General features: G+C 45.8%; 1 protein-coding gene and 1 non-coding gene across 3 annotated transcripts in view; both read left to right on the top strand.

Annotated features, from left to right (window-relative positions):
• The window catches only part of LOC144121013 (uncharacterized), a 297,590-nt gene that overhangs the window by 100,175 nt on the left and 178,670 nt on the right, over positions 1-18,745 (top strand). The window lies entirely within an intron of this gene.
• TRNAS-ACU (transfer RNA serine (anticodon ACU)) lies at positions 10,419-10,490 on the top strand. The gene has a single exon. It is a non-coding gene; the product is annotated as a tRNA-Ser (tRNA).

The raw sequence follows: 18,745 nt of genomic DNA on the forward strand, positions 1-18,745 counted from the left end.
GCTTAAAACTCCTTGCATGCCGTAAGCAGCTCGAGACCTTTTCCACCCGATACAGGAAGTGTCTTCGAAGCCCTGCGCTTTCGGTTGTGGTTAGCCCGACATCTCGCTGCGAATTGGGCAAAGGTCCTTCGACGTGGTGACAAGTGACGGAAAAGCAATGTACAGGAGATAAGGGAGAGGCAGGAACGGAGAGCCCTTTTACAGCAGGACGAGATGAGGATAAAGTTGTGGAGACAATGAAGTGATTTTAATATCTGCTCTATCTATTCGGTGGGCGTTTATCACAAGGTTTGCGTGCAAGCGTTGTCGATGCGGCATGAATAACTTCTCTGCATACCGTGGCCGATGCATTTAAGAGCTCCACAGGGCGATGCGAATGAGAAGACACACCGAGCATAATGGGTAAGATATGAGCGGGTGCGTTCATGTCTCACTGTCAATACAGTCATTAGCCCGTCCTTGGATTTCATATTTAACGCGCATTTTTCAGCAATTATTGCTCGCTTCTTTCGTCGAAGTACAAAATCAGCAAGTTTTGTCAATGTTGCGAGACGCGTCTGTCCGTCTAATGGGCCTAAATTGCGGCACCATTGATTTCATCTTCATTGCGAAGTAATTACATTCAAGAGCAGCACTATCGGTCATTTCTGAAAAGTAAACATACACACAACCTTCGCAGCATATTTTATTTAAAATAATTAGAAACCAGATTATTTCGCCGTTGTTGTGCCGCCTTCTTTCTCAATGGACAATCAGCAATGCTTACATTACATGCGCACAAACTACCTAGTTAGAGCATAAAAATGAGCACCCTTGATACACTTTCTTATTATATGTTTCATCTCTGTCCTTCGGCAAGTCTACACGTCTTGCTCTGGGCGATACAAAACTGTTGCCCTCGCCACATGAACCAGTACAGTCACTGGCAAGACTGTTGTTCAAACAAGATAACTTTCACCACAAATCATTTCAAACGAGTCAGTAATCAGCGCAATATAAACGTTGTCTTCTGGCGTAATCACCTGTGAATGAAGGAATTCCTTTCAGTTGGTTAAGAGAAGTATCCAGAAAAATGGCTTCCCTCTTGTAATTAAAATGTTTATTGTATATTTAACTTGGATCTCATTCTTATTGCTGGCACGCTCTTTCATTTACCTAATACCCAGCTCTTAAAGCCCTTTGCAGCACAGCCAAATTGTGTGTGATGCACTAAAGCTAATCAGGTTAAAAAATAAGGCGAAAATCATTTGTGACAGTATTAACGCATCGCTGGGAAAACCTAACGTCCAGAACTAACGCAAAGAGGTTGTTGGCACTGAAAGACTGGCCACTGCCACGTGATGGTCAATGAAACAATTCATCAACGAACTGCCTGAACTCACGCGAAGATAAATCCCAGCAGTATGCACAATTGTTCATGGCAACATTTTATGACACAAAAGGGCTGTTTCTGTTATGTTACTCCTCATGGAAAATGACATCGTCTTCATACGCGTAGCCACCATCCACTAAATGACACAGGACGCTCGGTGTCCTGCAAAGGCAGGACTACCACCCCCGAACTTCCTTATTGAAACTCATATGTCTGTGAGTGCTCGATCCTCTGCGTATTGTAGAGTTGTTCCGCGTCTTCTCTCGATGCTTCTCTAACTGCCTTCATTCTCTTTGTCTGCTCCCCTGTTTCGTCTCTGCCACAACTACTTCATCAGTGCCCATGACCACCGCGTTAATGAGTCGTGATTGGTGGGTGTTCTCCCCGAGGCCACTTTTCCCGTCCTAGCTTGAGATATGTAAGATCCCCTAGTAACAGTAACAGGTACTCACGAGAAGAAGAGAAGAGTCAACTTCCAAGAGTTCGGTGACAAATCATGTGTTCAGGCAACAACAGGAATCAAAACTAACAGGCCCCTTCCTGCGCCGCTATGCATAACAGGCTTAATTCAGTGGTAATAAATGAACTGCTCCCGAGGGACAAAAGTATGTCGCGCACAGAGGGGGATAAATGGGATAATTAATGGGGAGGGGTCTGCTACCCTGGCGACACCACAGCCGGGGAAGCTGGACTGGGGAGACTCCCCGTGTCTCCCCTGGAGGATAGCAGGACGGGATGGGTTTAGGGAATAGGTTGAGGGTTGGTTGGAAGGGGTTATGGTAAATGGGATGAGAATAGGAACAGCGCGGGTTTTTTGCTATATGATCCTTATTGAGTCGAGCTCCTTTTCAGGCCTCCTTAGATGGCAAGCTCCCGCTCTTTGTCGAATATGCCGCCCTTGGCTTCCAAGCGGACTCCCAACACCACTAAGTGCTTTCCGGGTTTTCGACCTTCTTAGATAGGGGTCCCTGAGTCACGACCAGGGGTCCTCTACCTCCAAGCCTGGTTCCGCCGCCCGGGCAGTACTTAGTACTCGAGGAGTTCGATGAGCGACTCAGGTTCCGCGTCCTCAAGCCTGGCTCCACCGCCCAGACCGTACTGTGTACTGGACGAATCAATTTCGCCGTAAAAGTGGAGTGGTGCTTCGGCTTTTATTGCAAGGTATTCACTCGAACATGCAGCAGCCGACCGCTTAGTACCTCGCCACACGACGGGAAACCTTTTCGCGGTGTTCGTCCCCGACCAAGAATGTGCGAACCGTTACAAACCAAGCCTCCATTTGCGGAGTCTGAACGTCTGACGGTGCCCCTATTATGTCCGCAAACTCTCTCGTTCCCCCACCGTTCTCAGCGATTCCGTTGAAGCTAGGAGCAGTTAGACACCACTCGAACGGAAACTTTCGGAAGGTTCGGCTTCATGTTCGGCCTCTGGTCAGGCGTCATGTTCGTCCTGAGGTTCGCCGCGGTTTCCGAACTATGTTCGCCCGAGTCTCCCAAGAGCGGGAGCTGAGAGTATTATAGGCTTAAAAAGCAAGGAGGCAAGAAACTTCAGAGCGTAAGGAACGCCCCGCATCCTAGCTGCAGCACCCGGTAGCTTTTTTACGTTCCCGGTTGGAACTCTGCGGCAGCGGCGGCTGTAGCGGCACGGGGGTGGGTCTGGGAGGCCGGATGAGTAACAACTGGCCTAGCGCAATCCTGGCACGCCAGCCAAGCCTCTACCACCACGACCGGAAGGGAGCCCCCGTCACGCCGACGACTGCGACAATCGTTGGGCGGCGACCCCGCCAGCGGCGGCGCGCGAGACCCCAGCAGAGGGAGGGTGAACGCCGCGTCTGCCTCTTTTTTTCCGCCAACATCATCGCGCCGGCATCGGGTGCAATCGCCGCGACCACGACGCCGTCGTTGGGGCGCGAGATGGGGCGTTCGCCCGCCTCCTGGCGGTCGTCGGTCGAGCGTCGACGTCGGTACTTTGTGCGTGCGTGCGTGCGTCTTCGCCTTGGCTCGATGCCGCGCCGTCCGCGTACTCCCTTCCTCTACAGTCTCACGCCCAACGTGTGCCCCCTCGCTTTCTGAGCGGGGCAAGCGGTGATGACACGCTCTCCCCTCTTCTTGTGCGGCTGACCCGACCTTGCAGCGCAGTTCGCGGCTGCGGCCGACGGTGCCCCCCCGCGGGGAGTGCCCGGGCGTCGAGGACGGTTTTTAGCGTCTCGCTTGGCTGCCTGAGCGAGACTGAACGCGTCACTTGCGCTGCTCGTCCTTTCGCTCCCGTTGCCTTTCACACACAGCATCGCGACAACAGTGCGACATCTTGTACACCACGAGCAGTTGACCTGCGCGCGTGGCAGATAAGATGTATGGCATGTGTTGTACTTAGAGCGAAGAAGGAAAATGTTTCAACAGGCGCATAAATTGAGGCCCCGCCGCGGAGGCTCAGTGGTTAGAGCGCTCGACTAATGATCCGGAGTTCCCGGGTTCGAACCCGACCGCGGCGGCTGCGTTTCGATGGAGGCAAAACGCTAAGGCGCCAGTGTGCTGTGCGATGTCAGTGCACGTTAAAGATCCCCAGGTGGTCGAAATTATTCCGGAGCCCTCCCCTACGGCCCCTCTCCCTTTATTCTTTCACTCCCTCCTTTACCCTTCCCTTACGGCGCGGTTCAGGTGTCCAACGATATATGAGACAGATACTGCGCCATTTCCTTTCCCCCAAAACCAATTATTATTATTATTATTATTATTATTATTATTATTATTATTATTATTATTATTATTATTATTATTATTATTGTTGTTGTTGTTATTATTATTATAAATTGAGAAAAGTAGGGTTGATGATCATGATAGATTTTTTTATGCCGCAAGGACATCTGTGGCCAAAGAGCCCCATGGCACAAGGTATTTTTCTCCTATGCAAGGTGGGGTCGAAGACCCATTTCCCAAGCATTTCACCCTAAATGAGACGAGCACCAGACAAGGGGCAAACTTGTACCCATTGTATCACCGGTGGATGCAAGGAGGCACTGGGGATCGAACCGCGCACCTGCCGCATGCGAGGCGAATGCTCACACGACTAAGCAGTAGGTTCCAACGTGAAGCAGGAACGCGGGTTATGGCGCTCGGCTGCTGGCCCGAAAGACGCGGGTTCGATCCCAGCCGCGGTGGTCGAATTTCGATGGAGGCGAAATTCTAGAGGCCCGTGTACTGTGCTATGTCAGTGCACGTTGAAGAACCCCAGGTGTTCGAAATTTCCGGCGCCCGTCACTACGGCGTCCCTCATAGCCTGAGCCGACTTGGGACGTTAAACGCCCATAAGCCCTCCTCTCGAGATCTCTCCGCGCTTTTTCTCCCTTCCCGGTGAAAGTTACTCTTCTCTCGTTAGAAGCCTCTTTACCGTATGTGGTATTCCCTTTAAGTGTGACACGTACTGTTCGTTGTTTCTCTTTTAGTAAGGAGATAGGAATAAGCGATATGTGTAGACGAGTAGTCTTCATGATTTAGCGATACTTGTCAGGTGAATTCACGATGTTTTTTTTTTTTGTCCGGGGCAAAAGATCAGAATGTGATGCCGCATTTCGAGTGCTAAATGGCCTCTACCGGTGTGAACAGAATAGAGTACTGTGTGGTTCTTCGTCGGGGTAACTATGCTAAGGACTAAGAATAATGCCGTGACGCAGCAATTACAGCTGGCAGAAAAGGCGACCGATATGTTTTCATAAAATTAGAGTGTTCTAAATGAAGCATCGAAAGAAGCAAGACTGTGACGCAAGCACCCGCGCATGTAAACAGCAGCGTGATGTTCTCAGAGGCTGAATGCAGTTCGTAGTGGAAAGTGGTATGCGGATAAAGTGTGCCATCCTCACGCCTGCCTTATAATCCCCCGGGGAAAAGCGAGACGCTGCTCGTCTGTCGAGTCATACGAAAGGCTTCGCGGCACCGGCGCAGGCTGTTTGCATAACCCGCTGTGCTTGTGTGGACGCATGTGAACAGCTGCGCCTATGCAGCGGCGCCGTACACACAAGGGCCATTTTAAAGGCAAGCCTTTGAGTGCGCGCTCGTTAAGGTCGCCGTCGATCGCATTCCTGCGAGGCGCCCTTAAAAGAGATCGAATAACAGGTAGAGTCACTCTGCTAGGTGTGTGCAATTTTTCTCTGCGAGACCAGCCAACCTATGTCCGAATGAATAGAGCGTGCTTGCACGAGCTAGCTTTCTGGATTATTTGTCTCACGCGGATTGCGTTCGAACAACTGCCATCTGCCAGTTTGCGTATATTGATTAAAAGACGGATTTTATGGCCGAGCAAGCAACTTCGTAAACGGTATATTGGCGGTGTACGCAAGCAAGCTCGTCAAGTTGAATCAACCGGTGAACAGAATTCGGTTCTGACTAGCGGCCTAAACGAGCTATGACCTCCTCGTGTCAGAGTGCCTCGGAATGCGCATGCGCTGCTTATAGCTGATCAAAAGTCGTTGTCTTCTCTGCCTACTGTGGTGTAAAGCAAGGGTGTTGGGTTCAGATAGTCGAGCAATAAATCGGTTTCTAAGCACTGCTGTCGCAATGTAGAAAATAACACCAGCTCTGCACACCCGGTAGGTCTCTCATTCCTGAAATCAAGGCGGGTTTTTCGCCAGTAGAATTTAAGAAGGCCATCGCTGTCTAATGGCGTGCATGCAGCTTGTCGTAACGTTGCCTCATTGCCAATTTAGCAGAGCTCGTTCCATACTCAGCTATGAGGGAACAGCACTAAATGTTGCCGTGCCTAGGGGTCTTTTGAAACCTGTCTTTTTTTGCTGCGCCTATTCTGAACATGAATAATTTTTCGTGATCCTCTCACAGCCATCTATCACTATTAACAAAGGGCGGCGTTTTGGTTATGGTAGAGTGGTAACAATATATATATATATATATATATATATATATATATATATATATATATATATATATATATATATATATATATATATATATATATATATATATATGAAGAGAGGGGGCAGGAACTTAATTATATTCATCAACGGAAGCACACGACCATGGCAGCTCATAATTACCTTTAACGAGCGCTCCCAAAACCCGGCCTGCTGTTCAATGACACATTGACTAATTAAAAGACAATGAGACGAGTATTAGTTTCCAACCATTGACTTGTGCACTTTAATATGACTCATGAGATCCTGTGTTTCGTCCGAGTAACTTGGTAATTACAGCTGGTTTCATTGAAATAAGATGGATCGATCGATCGATTGTTCAATAGATTTATTTGTTGATTGATTGATTGATTGATTGATTGATTGATTGATTGATACGTGAGAAATTAACGCTGTGGTTTACGAGACAGGCCATAGTGTAGTAGATGGCTGAGGATTAGTTTCGACCGCCTTGTTTCCAATGACATGCACCCAAGTCTTGACGCGACACTCGGTGGTTTCATAGCTATTTATCCGCCATAACCGGGATCGAACTCATGCGACGGAGCTCAGCATATGAATCGCATGGCCCCTGAGCTGTCGCGGCAAGTTCAGCGAATCGCGGACCGAATCCTCAATTCTCTTAATTTGCCAGTTAAACTAACCTGCGAACTTGCTGTGTCCTTCACTGTTTATCAGTATTGCCGCCGCTACAGGAAAAGGGGCAGTCATGTAACCTCCACGATGCAGAAATAGCTTGGCTCCTGTCTACCTTGGTATCCTCAATGCTGCTACGTTTTAGTTTAAGAAAAGCAGCGATTTGCTTATAGCTCGGCAACGAATGCCCTATTCATCTTTCTCACCACTCATACTGTACTAAACTTATAGGAAAAGGTTGACTGTACATAATATGCCTGGAGAGCTTTTGTAAATTTCTGATGCTAGAAGCCAACGACCGGAACTCGCTGAGGCCACGTAGCCATGAAAGTTCACCCACGGCGCTCGCGACCTTTCTAACCCGAGAGCGCTAGCAAGCTGCTTTCAGCATGTCTCTTATGCCGTTTAGCTTTATGCACGTGCCTGAATAAATCCGGACTGTTTATGCGGTTTAAGAATTTCTGCAGTGTCCACTTGAGCTAAGCAATCCTTCAGGATGGTCTCGAAATAGGGCGATATTATCCCTGCAACACCCTGCGTATTTCTTGCGAAGATCCCAGTAGTTTTCCTTTCTGTTCGCAAAAGAATGTCAAAGCCCCTGTATAACACACAATGAATTTCGCAACATATTTCCTAAGGCGGAGTCACACTGTCAGCTGCAAAAGAAATGCCGTGAGATCACTGTATTCAAGGGCTAAAGCCCCGCAATGGAAGACCTGACATTTCAATTAAAGTGGAAATACGTCGACGGGCAGACTGATGGTTTTTAGTTTCGCGGTTGGTGATTCGTAAGCATGTGCTCTTTTTCGTGTGCGCAGTTTTGTTTATTTCAGACATTCGAAAATAAGTCCACCTTGTTAATTTTAATTATACGAAAATTATGGACAATTTTAGGTTAGCGGAGGCGTACTACCATAGTGGTTCGCAAAAGATTAAATGTGACGCTACATGTGATGACACTTCCGATTACAATGTCCTAAAGTCGAAACAGGAACTGACCGTAATTTTCAATTCAATTCATTTTATTTTACCAGAAGTTTGGAAGGATATCTGGGCTAAAAGCATTGAAACCACAGCTTGACATGGCCCAGACAACCTCTACAAGACAGTGCCGACATAGTTATTAACAATAGTTAAGAGAAACAATGGAAAGATCTAGAATAGCAGATACCATACAATATTAACTTTGAGTAGTATTCAAAACACAAACAAGCTTAGTTTCTAAATATTAACAGAAATAACCCAAGAATACATCACACATACATATTTGAATAAAACTGTAGATTTGTACAATCATAACTGAAATCAAGATAGCATAGAGGTATGAGAAATAATGGGTCAGTGAAGCAAACATATATCAGAAACGCGACTACTTATAGTTTGGAAAAGGATTCTTGAAGCTGTTTTAATGAAGCTATCTTTGCATATTGATGCTGGTTTAGTATCTGTGGGAGGTTGTGCTGCAATGACTGAAATTTGTATATTGTGCGGTAATGCGGAATATGCCATAATTCAGTACTACGAGCATGTATAACTATTTTTTTGGGTGTAAGGCTTGTAGTTTGTACCAAAAGATTCTTCTGCTCAGTATTTGAGAAGAAGAAAGAACGCAAAATACGAAAATCATATATGTTATTAGCTCTGACGATTTTGTATGAGGGAAATAGCATTTGAGTCGAGTGTAGGAAAGAGACATTGGCAATATAGCGAATGGCCTTTTTTTGTAGTGCAAGTATTTTTTGAATGTTTGTTTTTGTTGTGTTAAGCCAAATAAGGCTACAGTAATTTAAATGAGATTAAAATAGAGCGTAATATATTTGCAGCTTTATTTTCGTAGGGAGAAGCGTTCGGCAACGAGAGAGTGCACCAGTTGTTGCAGAGAGTTTTATACAGAGGCTATGGACTTGCGAATCCCAGCTAAGATGAGATGAAAAAATAACTCCTAGGATCCTACTCCTAGGAATTTCTACTCCAATAACGTGAAAATTTCGCATGCACGCAACCTCTCTTTCTCTCGCTCCTTCTATTTGTCTTTCTTGCATGTGCTTGCCACATTTTAACCGTTAATATTGATTTGTTGAATTAGTATCCTCTTGCGTACTCATCTCACAACCTAAAGATCCTTGGTTCAGTTCTGCGCACCTTGGGAAGGAATTTTATTTTCCTTTGCTGTAGACGTCGCTGCCTTATGGTCTACTGCTGACGTCACGCGAGACGATGGTAACGTCACTGCGAGGTTTTTGGACCGTTGCTGCTGGTCAATGCAGCCGTGCTCCGTTGCCTTTGAAGCATATAATGACTTTGCGTTAAAACTCTACTATCGCGAAGCAGGTGTGTAGGCTGCATTCTCAGCACTCCTTAGCTGCTGTGACGCCTGGTGGCCCAGACACTAGTCTTTGAAGTCCTTCTGATTAAGACAAAGTATATCTAGGGTACTGTTTTCGGGGTACGGGAGGGGGGAGGGGGGGCAAAATTTTACCCGATTTTGCCAGGCTATTTACTGCCAATAATTACTAATTAGCAAAGAAACCTGAATTCCGGAATATTTTCTTGAGAACCCCGATTCCCCCCCCCCCCCTCCCCGTCACTTACAAACCTGAAACATAGCCCTAATTGTTACCCTCCGATTAAAAAAAAATCTATTAAATTAATACGGTTCGTAAATTTAACCCAATAAAAACACCTGAATTTCGGAATGTTTCCATGAAAACCCGGTTTCTCCCCTGTTATCAAGTTGAAAAATAGCGCCCGATTTTTACTCCCCGAATCCGACAAAAATATGAAACCCGAAAACTAAGAACCGTAACTATATCCTACGGACTAACGCTCTAAGTTCTTCGAGATAGATGACTGCAGCTAGCGACCTACTAGCGTGACTCGTTTGCGTGCTGCTAGTATTCTTTAAGTCCGCTTTTTGTTCTCATCAAACATACGGTGCCAAAAAGAGGCCGGCCTCTTAAAAGAAAAGGGCCCACAGCTTCGCTCAGTGGCTATGGCATTCGGCTGCCGAGCCGAAGGTCGTAGGGTCGAATCCCGCAGCGGTAGCCACATTCCGACGGAGGCGATATCCTAAAAGAACGCCTGTGCTATGCGATATGTCAGCGCACGTTAAAGAACCCCAGGTGGTCGAACTTAACTCGGAGACCTTTCACAACGCTGAGTCCCTCAAAGCCCACGTCCGCGGCTTTAAACGTTCATACGATTTTAAATATAAAAGGCGGCCCAAATTTCTTGTTCTGCACATCAAGGCATCTGCGGAGAGGACCCGAGGACAACGTGCCGGAATCCCATCTCCATGCTCCCGTTCACTCAAGCGTGAAGCGTAACTGGCTGCGATGTTAGTAAAAAAACTTCGCGTAGCCTTACAGCCATCGCCATATTCGCGTGCTTCTCAGGCCAATCTACATTCCGACGGCTGCTGCAGTAACCTGGCGGCAAATGCATCCTTTGTCCGCGCCTTTTTTTCTCGAGCTCTTAAACGTTACCCCCGCCGCGGTGGCTCAGTGGTTAGAGCGCTCGACTACTGATCCGGAGTTCCCGGGTTCGAACCCGACCGCGGCGGCTGCGTTCTTATGGAGGAAAAACGCCAAGGCGCCCGTGTGCTGTGCGATGTCAGTGCACGTTAAAGATCCCCAGGTGGTCGAAATTATTCCGGAGCCCTCCACTACGGCACCTATTCTTCCTTTCTTCTTTCACTCCCTCCTTTATCCCTTCCCTTACGGCGCGGTTCAGGTGTCCAAAGATATATGAGACAGATACTGCGTCATTTCCTTTCCCCAAAAAACCAATTATTATTATTATTATTAAACGTTACGGTGGGTCCGTCTTATCTTGAAGAAGCATAGCGAAAGGTCGCGCGTAAAGAAGGTTTTTTTTTAGCTCTCTGGTAAGGCGCTGCCGAGTACGCATTGTGCTCGATGCAAGAGCCTCATAATGCCCGTCAAGCGGCGGCGGACGGCAGCTGTATTGTAGGTGGCCTTTATAGCTTATGACGTTAGCGCCGCGTTGCAGCTGGCAGATGTTTTTTGTTTCGCCTGCTACCAAGGTGACCCGCGGTTTTCCTTCGCCCGTTGAACTTTGGCGAACGTTGACGCGTACGCGTTCCTCCCAGACGTCCTCTGAGGTTCGCGGAGAATTCAGATCGACAGAAAAGGGACCCCTGCTGTGCTGGGCGGACATCAACGTGTCAGTATACGTTGCATGACACACACACTCATAGACCAGGCGTTTGTTTCATCGAGCACTTTCAAAATTTTCAAAAGTACATTTTTTGGGGTAAAAATATGCCTTTTGTGGTGTATTATTACCAGTGTTGGCGGACACCAGAAAGTCAGTGAATCGTCTTAAATAGTAAGCTGGTTAAATAAATTTAATAATTAACAATTTAACTAGTACAGTTAGGCGCCTAGTTTCAATTAGAGGTTTATAGCTGGTCGGCAGTAATAGCCATATCAGTTTTTTTAATCTCTAAAACGGGATTACCCTTGGCGCTGTGGCTCGACAAATTTTGGCTTTTCGACCTGGTTACGGGCACTGGAGGGGCTGCTTTGGTTGGATACTTTCGAAAGCTCATGTATTTTCGCACGCAGGATTATATATATATATATATATATATATATATATATATATATATATATATATATATATATATATATATATATATATATATATATATATATAACTGGAGCGGCTGCTTTGGCTGGATACTTTCGAAAGCTCATGTATTTTCGCACGCAGGGATATATATATATATATATATATATATATATATATATATATATATATATATATATATATATATATATATATGCCAAGGGTAGTATATAAAGGTGGCCCACCACCCGAAATAACGTGTAATAAACGCTGTTTGTTATGCTTTCATTTCTTCGACATATTTCAAAAGGTGATTTCTCTGCAGCTGATTGATAAATGCAAAGATAAATCACAAGGATGTGAAAAAAGCGTAACAGCGTTTAATGCAAAAGCATTTGGCTGGAAGACCGTTATTGTTTAATAATATGTAATGTATCAAAATATATAAAGATCTGCCACCGGTCGAGACGTCGAATAAATGCGTTACGATTTTCACTGTTATGTTGTTCATCTTTCCGGTGATTTCTGTTGGATATATTAATCAGCCGCCGAGAAACACACACACACACACACACACACACACACACACACACACACACACACACACACACACACACACACACACACACACACACACACACACACACACACACATATATATATATATATATATATATATATATATATATATATATATATATATATATATATATATATATATATATATAGGTGCGATAGCATGAGGTACTTGACTGATTAAAGTAATATGCATCGAAGTATACACTTCGCTTAAGGAAACATTTTTAATTTACCCGACGTTTCGATCGGGGGACCGATATATATATATATATATATATATATATATATATATATATATATATATATATATATATATATATATATATATATATATATATATATATATATATATATATATATATATAGTGGTAGGAAAGCTCCCAGGAGTCTGTGAATGTAGAGAGTAACCAAGTCCGCATATGTGGAGATTAACCCATCATCGCTATCCGAACAACTGCGATCCGTGAACACTGGATCTAAACACCGGAACCGAAGTGAAAACCAAACTGCTAGCCCACCTAATTCGCATTTGACCTAACTACGCAAATCGACTACCGTTTTTTTTAGTTTAAGAAACGTGGGTGCTGGAATCCCGGCTATGCGAGAGCGAGAGTAGTTAGAAGACTCCTTGCCGTACGGGACCAGCCCTTATTGTTGAATTCCACTGAAGCAAGCCCTCGTCCCGTAATCTGCAATTCCTCGAAGAAAAACTTTACATGTTGATGCTCCACCTCCCCACTTAGTCGGACACGAACGGGCTTCATTCGTTGCATAAAAACCGCACATATTTGTAGCTGGTTCTTTACGGCGCCGTAACGCGATGCTGCGCAGCTTAATAAGAGCTGAACGAGGAAAAAAAGAAGGGGGAGCGTGTGAGGTGAATTTATTTTATCAGCCGGATTAGAGAAATAAAAAATAAAAGCGCGAATTGCTCCATGGGAAGCCAGAGAGTCTCGACGAATTCTCTCCGAGTCATCTGCAATTGCTCCGAATTGCAATCTCCGAATCTGAATTCTGAATTGCAATCTCCGAATCTGAATTGCAATCTCCGAATCTGAATTCTCTCCGAGTCATCTGGAATTCCTGGGAGAAAAACTTTACATGTTGGTGCTCCACCTCCCCACCTAATCAGACACGAACGTGCTTCATTCGTTGCATAAAAACCGCACATATTTGTAGCCCGTTCTTTACGGCGCCGTAACGCGGTGCTGCATAGCTTAATGAGAGCTGAAGAGGAAAAAAAGAAGGGGGAGCGTGTGAGGTGAATTTATTTTATCAGCCGGATTAGAGAAATAAAAAATATAAGCGCGAATTGCTCCATGGGAAGCCAGAGAGTTTCGTCGCCAGAGAGTCTCGACGAATTTTCTCCGAGTAATCTGCAATTGCTCCGAATTGTAATCTCCGAATCTGAATTCTGAATTGCAATCTCCGAATCTGAATTCTCTCCGAGTCATCTGGAATTCCTGGGAGAAAAACTTTACATGTTGGTGCTCCACCTCCCCACCTAATCAGACACGAACGTGCTTCATTCGTTGCATAAAAACCGCACATATTTGTAGCTCGTTCTTTACGGCGCCGTAACGCGATGCTGCGCAGCTTAATAAGAGCTGAACGAGGAAAAAAAGAAGGGGCAGCGTGTGAGGTGAATTTATTTGATCAGCCGGATTAGAGAAATAAAAAATAAACGCGCGAATTGCTCCATGAGAAGCCAGATAGTCTGGGCGAATTCTCTCCGTTCCACGAAATGCCATGCGAAACGTGGTTGCCAAATCAGCCAGAGCTTGCGAAAGACGGCGAGACGTGGAAGACGGCAATGAGACGTATACACATGCAGTACGGTGCATTTAAATGTTTAGTCCTTGAAACAGCTTACCCTACATTGTGGCACCACATGTAGTAGTACTTGCATCTCGTTCGAATGTCACGATGTGCAACGCGCGTACGAGTGTCTGGAGTTAGAGTCGGATTGAGGATCTCTTTTGTTGCTGATTACCTCTTACTCAAGTTGGCATCGATTTTACTTTCAACGCTGGGCTCCTGTTGCTATCGATCAGGAGAATGTCTGGGGCCAGCGATCAACCTACGCGTAGATGCCGTCAGCTTGTACGCTTTCCTTTTTTCTTTTTTAAAGAATTCCTGTATATCGTCGTGAGACTTCTCGTACACTGATTACTATAATGCACAGCTGCCTTTTAACCGTGCTTAAAAACAAAAAAAATGTACAGGCTATCATACAATTTTATGCGACAAATCTGCGTTAGTTGGTATGTGTTGTACATTTCGCTGCTATAACGATCGCCTTCTCGTTTCTTCCTGGAATTGTATTTCACACTCGCTTTTTCGCTCCAGTGTGCTGCGTGGGCTTGTGGCAGGTGGAGGCGTCTGGAGGGTGGAAGTGCATAGATGGGTGGTGGGTAGTAGTTCTCGAGGGTGGTGCTTGTAGGTGGCGGCTTCTGGATGGTGAAGGTCGGCGGACGCCATCTGGCGTGTGAAGGTCAGTGTTTGGTGATGGGTGAGTTCTTTGAGGGTGAAGTAGGCTTTGGTGTTGGATGGAGGCTTCTGTGGGGTAGAGATTCGTGGCGGGCAAAGATGGCAGGTAGTTGGCGGAGGCCTTCTGTAAGGTGGCGGCGCTACCCAACACTAGGCGGGCATATTTCGAGCAAGTGATGGTAGCAATGCTATAACTCCTTAAGAAAACTGGTCTTGCAGTCCGTGTGTCATTGAAAGCCAGAGATATCACCCTATGCTTTCACACAGTCAGCTTTCAGGAATTCAGTAGCAGTAGGGTTTTCTGAATAGCATTCCGCAGTGGCTGATTAGATTAAATTAGGTTCCTGCTCCCAGCGCCAGAATAACTTCCAAGTTTCATCGTACGTTATTTTACACGCTCTGTTATATTGCTCAGAAGCGTTGGGAGGCAAACAAGGACACTGCAGTGAGGGCAGAAAACTGATTCTTTCAGCCAAGGTCGCTGTATTCGCGCAGTCACCGCCGGATGCGACGAGTGTTTATATTTGCGCACGTACGACTCGACCGCTCTGCGGTGTCGACTCTTGCGGTCTCCATGCGATGAGCCTCGTGTGTTGCTCATGTGACTGTTATCGTGTATGACTGGACGAAGCACTTTTCCTGCTGTTTGAGAGTTGTTAGATTGCTGCCGTTGAAGTTAATGGCTGAACTACGCTTGCGTCGTGATTCTTAACACATGTCACCTTGGCATTATTTGCAAACTTGGTTTAAATGCGACTCGGCTATGTATGTACTTTACTGAACCTGCGTCATAAAACGTTCTAAGTGTTTGTGAAGGCGTAGTTATTGGCTGCTTAGAGAAAGAACTGTTGGACCTACGGTTGGAGAACTGTTTTTCGGTTACGTTCATGGAAGTATCAGAACTTGAGGAGCACATTTCTATTAACGCTGAGATTCAAAACTTCTGCTCAGGTCTGAATAAGACTTGGGAATTTTTCGGCAGTGAATGAGATTGAAAACTTACACTTTCTTATGATGTAAAAAAAATAATGTTGCGAAGGTGGAGCTGCATGGGCTGTGAAGACCGGGTTGACCTGAAACAAGGCGCTCTCCTCAACTTACCATCTTTCATTCAGCTACCCAGATGTACCATCGGGGGCAAAAGTAAGAGACCCCCCCATCTAAGTTCCGACACATGCCACTCTGCGTGGGGGCGCCACCTAACAAAAAACTTTTGGTGTCGAGACCGGCGCAGTGGGCCCGTTTCGATACTAGAAGCGTTTTGTCAGGTGGCGCCCCCACCAGCGTGTTACGGGTCGGAACTTGGATGAGGGGTGTCTGTTACTTGCGGTACCGATGGTACTTGACAATACATACTCCAATTAGAGGCAGAATATAGCCACCCCAATCAGTGTTTTTTTTTCTTCTCGGAACAACGTCGATAACCGGGGGAGCATTTCTTTTTTCTCCCTATAAATGCAGCTGTCTCACTGCATCTTCATAAGCTCCTCAGTTTTCCGAGACGCGGTCGCGAAGGCTGTTTTGTGGTTGACCCAATGCTTGTCTCCTGTCATGAAAAGCCCAGCCACGATATGGAGACATGATAAACACGCCCAGACTGCGAGCCAGCCCTGCGAGTCGGCGACGCAGCAAAATTATAGACTGCGTGGCGGGCGTCCTTTGTTCCGGCTGCGCATTTCCCAACGCATGAATCTCTCGAGAACAGCTAAACAAACGCGGCGCAGTCAACGCCGCTTCGCCTTTGTCTGCTGAGCTTTGCCGAGAGGCGAATCATTCTCGAAGACCTTGGCATTTGCTGCTCTTTCGCCTATGCCGAAGTATGAGTGCAATGCAGAGTGAGCAAATTTGCTGAAGGTATTGTCTCGCTTCGGTCTCCGGACGCTGGATTTGCACAGGCTTCGGCTGTCACAATTTTTTTGTCTGTCCTTGTAACAGGCACAGCTGCTAGCAGTAGGCTTATTATCAATGCCTACTTCTGGTTGCCGCAGGTGCTGAAAGTGCGGCAAGATTTAGGTGTGGTTAAATTTCTAACAGTCTCAGTGAAGATGTTACGCACTCTATCTAGAATGAAATTCATCCGCTCGAGGTAAAGCCTGCATTTTGCCGCGCCGTATTGAAATACCCCTGTTTGGTGAAAATCATTGTCATTTGCTGCGCCATTGTAAAGTGCCGCTTTAGATGGAGGAGATGTGAGAAGAAAGAAATTTTCTGCGGAAAAATCGAATTGGAGCCCACCGGTTTTTACGAAGAAAATTCAAGGAATGCATTGTGCAAATTGGACCCATAAATCAACGCTCGCATGTAAACATTCCCCGTACAAATTCCTCCTCATATCAATTGCTATCAATTGATTTACCCACTAGAATGGTGACGAGATGCCCGCACATTCGCCTGTAACGAGAGTGCGCGTGGCTAAGGTAATCGACTCTCTACGTGTTCCGTACCGATGCGACTTTGTGGTTCTATGAATACATTCTGTTGCTTTTCGTGACGAAACAGCAAACCGACTAAACACGTCTCATTGAATGCACCTTGCGGGTGCAAGATCTAACTTTTATTAATCTATTTTAAGATCGTTAGCTCTTACTCATCGCGTTTCTTCATTTCTTGGGGTCTGCTACCACCTGTCTTCGGCGGGATATTTTCCAAGTCCGAGAAACTTAAGTTGGCGGCTCCCATAGCAAATCGATATAGCAATCCAATTGGTGATTGATTGGTGACGTCATTAGTATATAGAATTGGTGATTGATTGGTGACGTCACTGATATGTTCAATTGGTGATTGATTGCTGATTAACAGTACCTCTTACTGGGCTAGTTGGTGTAACGTTGTGTAACAAAAGTAAAACCAGCGCTAATTTTTACACAAACCACACAGAAAGACCAGACAGGACGGGCGCTGATTCCAACTATGCAATATGCAACATGTAGCTTTCAATAAACATAGTTGGAGTCAGCGCCCGTCCTGTCTGGTCTTTCTGTGTGGTTTGTGTGAAAATTAGCGCTGTTCTTACTTTTGTTGATTGATTGCTGACGTCACTTATAAATCCAAGGTGTCGGCCAATAATAATAATTAATTGATGACGTCAAAATTAATCCAAGTTGGCGGCCGACTTAGGCAGCGACGTGACTATAACGTCATAATACAAGATGGCGGCCAAATTCGGGTGCCAATGAGGACGTCAAAATCCAATCTGGCGGACAGAAATAAAACCACGTGATAATGACGTCATATCAATTCTAACAAACCAAAAAGCTAACGCTCGTTACTTCAATGTCTTCCAGACGGTGGCAGGAACTTTTTTCTAGAATAACAAATTTACTAACTTGTGACATTGCGTCAAAGGAGTAAATTTGTTCCAGTCACGTAGCTTTACCCGCAGGAGCCGTTTGCCGGCGTTGGCTTAGCATTAAATCGTCATCAAGTTTCACTTTGGTTCACTTTGGTTCAAATCGACAGGGGAACAGCTGGGCTCCCACTTAAGTGGCTCTAAAGCCGAAATTCTTCGCAGTATGGCGTACAGCGTGTCAGCTGTCAACATTTTGGGAACCAGATCGACTGTTTCCCTGAGATACAGGACAGATGCCGCCACTACGGCACTCAATTGCGTCCTTAACTGGCTGACAGCTAGGCCTATTACCGCTTAGCACTAATACAGACATACTTCAAAATCTTCGTTGCAAGGAAGCTACGCGCCTGAAGGGGTCACCTTTTGGTGAAATTGAACGTTTTGTTACAACGTGAGCCGGATATACGGTGCGCAAGAAACGCGCGCAGTTGTCATAAAAGCTTCTCAGCTGGTGAGCTATGATACTCGTCGTCGCAAGAATTAAGAACTAATGCGCCACTAACATATTAAAGGAACTACACGAACAGTTCACTCACTGCATCGAGTTAGACTTCACACCTTTGTCTGGTTTCTATATGGGGTCACTGGTTTTATTAACATTCGCCCTATTATCCTGTCATTAACCCACTCCCACTTGAGCTTTTCCTCCCTAAATCTTCCTCCGCATCGCACTGGTACATCTTCCTGGCTCCTCCACTGGGCCTCTTTACACGAACGTTAAGCTCCATAGCCTTCGTACCAATCATTCGTGACCCTTTCTCATTACGTAACCAAACAACATCGTTCACCAAAAAAAAAATCTAAA

This window comes from Amblyomma americanum, chromosome 2 (genome assembly GCF_052857255.1).
Source record: "Amblyomma americanum isolate KBUSLIRL-KWMA chromosome 2, ASM5285725v1, whole genome shotgun sequence".
Taxonomy (NCBI): domain Eukaryota; kingdom Metazoa; phylum Arthropoda; class Arachnida; order Ixodida; family Ixodidae; genus Amblyomma; species Amblyomma americanum.